This window comes from Sapajus apella, unplaced genomic scaffold (genome assembly GCF_009761245.1).
Source record: "Sapajus apella isolate SASKATOON/1434 unplaced genomic scaffold, GSC_monkey_1.0 scaffold88, whole genome shotgun sequence".
In the NCBI taxonomy this organism is placed as follows: domain Eukaryota; kingdom Metazoa; phylum Chordata; class Mammalia; order Primates; family Cebidae; genus Sapajus; species Sapajus apella.
Genome location: NW_022437028.1, coordinates 2,716,593 through 2,719,980, shown reverse-complemented (window position 1 = coordinate 2,719,980; position 3,388 = coordinate 2,716,593).

Genomic DNA, 3,388 nt, shown 5'->3' with positions numbered 1-3,388 from the left:
TAAAGATGCAATGCTCTGAACCCCATATCTGAAAGTGACACAAACCAAGAAGCAGGTCTTCACCTCTCCTTCTGTGCCCTCGTGTTTCGCTGAGACCGCTCGTCAGGGAAGAGCTGCCACATCAGGGGCTGAATAATGGGAGAAACCAAGGACAGCAACACCGCTTTTAACTGTGATGATGAGCATGCCACTCACCATATCAAGGTCAATTTCACCATCTGTAAACTGGGATGAGCCAAGCCTGCTCCAAAACTTGGTTGTAAAGTCGATGAGATCAAAGCCTGAAAAGGAGGCCACCCAGAAAGATGTCCTACACATGGGATGTACCTAATAAATGTCATTTACCTTTCCCTAATTTTATTTATTCTTTTTTGGCGGAGGGGATGGAGTCTTGCTCTGTCGCCCAGGCTGGAGAGCAGTGGTGTGATCTTGGCTCACTACAACCTCCTCCTCCCTGGGTTCAAGCGATTCTCCTGCTTCACCCTCCCAAGTAGCTGGGATTACAGGCATGTACCACCTGGCTAACTTTTGTATTTTTTAGTAGAGATGAGGTTTCGCCATGTCAGCCAGGCTGGTCTCAAACTCCTGACCTGAAATGTTCCACCCACCTCGGCCCCCCAAGTGCTGGGATTACAGATGTGAGTCACCACGCCCGGCCCCCTAATTTTTTTTTTTTTTTAATCTTCTGCTAGGGCCTGCACAGAATTTTAAGGAGGGCTCCTCTTCAGGGAAGACAGAGGAACAGCAGACTAGGGCCTGACAGTCGAACAAGGGCCGAAGATGCAGGCTTCATTAAAAGATAATTGACCAGTGAGAGCAGCCCTGCACCTCAAGGTGAGGCACAGAGCACTTTTCCATATCAATAAGGTCAATTATCAGAGGATGTGGGTCTCCTTGGTACAGCTATTAACCTATATTGCTCTTATTAACCTTTCTGATGAAGAATCTTTCAGAAATAATTATATTAAAGCACAATTCTCTGCAAGTTTAAAATATGTGAATGTTCCATTTCAGTACTCCTGTGTCACGAGATAATGAACACCTGATAGCCAGTGACCACAATGAGGCTTTTCATCAGAGCCCTTTGCCTTGCTCTGCTGCAGGACCAGAGCCAGTCCTGGAGGTTTAAGGGGATCCCTGTACAGAGGGCTTTAGGGCTGGAAAGGGAGAAGTGAGCTTGAAGATAAGGAGTCAGACTGCTTTGTAGAGGAAATAGCAACCCACTTGGTGTGTGTGACCCCTGACCAATGATTGCACCACGACCTGTCCCTGGGCCTGGAATTCTTTCTTCCTTTATTTTTATTGACTTATTTAGTCATTTATTTATTTTGAGACAGGCTGGAGTGCACTGGTGTGATCTTAGCTCATTGCAGTCTCCAGCTCCCGGGGTCAAGTGATCCTCCCAACCTCAGCCTCCCAAGTAGCTGGGACTCCAGGCACACAACTCACACGACATCCAGCTCATTTTTTTATTTTTTGTAGAGATGGGGTCTTGTTATGTTGCCCAGGCTGGGATGAAATTCCTGGTTTCAAGCTATCCCCCAACCTCAGCCTCCCAAAGTGCTGGAATTACAGACATGAGCCACAGTACCCAGCTTGAAATTAAATTTTACAATCTGGTCCCACCATGAGATATCAGATGTCAAGAGAAAGTCCTGAAAAAGGGGATGGACCCATTATTCAGATGTAATTCTGAGAGGTGTGAGGTAGGGATATGATCCTTTGCTGAGCATAGTTGAGTGTGGGTCAGATATTACCAAGTTTTCAAAACACCTGAGATGAGGATGATGAATAACCACAAAAGAGTTGAGACTGGAACAGAAAGGGAAGGGTGGCAGGACATATTTGGTTGACTTTGCACAATTATCGTAACTGCCTAAGCTCCAGAGAGGTCACAGACAGATCTGCCTGGAAGTCATGCAGCCTCGAGCTGTCAGTAGTTCATGTTTTCCCACATTTGGTCTCCGCTTGGCTGTGCTCCATACAAGTCACAGCTGTAGTGGCAGTAGCCTCTGCAGTCCAAGAAGCACCATTTCAGAAGCTGTTTCTTTTTTTTTTTTTTTTTTGAGACAGAATGTCGCTCTGTCGCCCAGGTTGGAGTGTAGTGGTGTCATCTCGGCTCACTGCCACCTCTGCCTCCCAGGTTCAAGAGATCCTTCTGCCTCAGTCTCCCAAGTGGCTGGGATTACAGGCACTCACCTGTAATCTAGCCACAATGCCTGGCTAGGATTACAGGCATGAGTCACCACACCCGGCCAGCCATTTCATTTTTCACAGTTGAGATGCTGGCTTTATTTCTCCATCACAGTGCCCGTTTGAGGCAGAAGATTAACTTTTGTTTCTGAGACTGAAGAGCTTTCAGAACAACATCTAGCACCTAGCAAGTTCTCAATTTCATTTCATTAGTAGGAGTGAACATGTGTGAGTCAGACACAGGAAGTAGCTGAGTGAGGGTTTGGCCTTTAAACATAAACTCAAAGTAGGCGCTGGCCACTTTCCAACCAAATTCTGCCAACATGAAATTTGCTCTTTGGTATTTCAGAGTTTTCCTTCCACACTGAAGTCACTTTCCAACTTTGTCATATGAAGTTGGTGGGAAATGGGATTTCCGTTAGGTTCCATGCATTCCATGATTCAACTAAATCACAACTTAGTGGACTAAATGGAAGGGAAATATCTCCCCTTGACACAAGCCAGGGAGATGGGCATGGGATTCTGCAAAACCATGTACAATGCCAGGCCTGTGTCACAACAAACATGTATAATAGTTACCAGTATCAACATGGCCAGGTGTGATTGCTCCCTACTCCCATTCCAGTACTTTGAGAGGCTGAGGCAAGAGGCTCACTTGAACCCAGGAGTTTCAGACCAGCCTGGGCAATGTAGCAAGACCCTGTCTCTACAAGTTATTATTATTTTTTAATTGGTCAGGTACAGTGATCTTAGCTACTGTGCTCAGCTACTGAGCACCTGTGGTCTCAGCTACTCAGGGTCTCAGCTACTCAGGAGGCTAAGGCCAGAGGATCAACTGAACCAGGGAGGAAGAAGCTGTAGTGAGCCATGATCATATCACTGGACTCTAGTCTGGGCAACAGAGTGAGACCCAGTCTAAAAATGATAGTAATAGGATGGGCACTGTGGCTCATGCCTATAATCCCAGCACTTTGAAAAGCCAGGGCGGGTGGATCGCTTGAGGCCAGGTGAGACCAGCTTGGCCAACATGGCTAAACCCTGTCTCTACTAAAAATACAAAAATTAGCCAAGTGTGGTGGTGCACACCTGTAGTCCTAGATACTTGTGAGGCTGAGGCAGGAAAATCACTTGAACCCAGGAGGCAGAGTTACAGTGTGCCAAGACTGTAGCACTGCACTCCAGCCATGGCGACAGG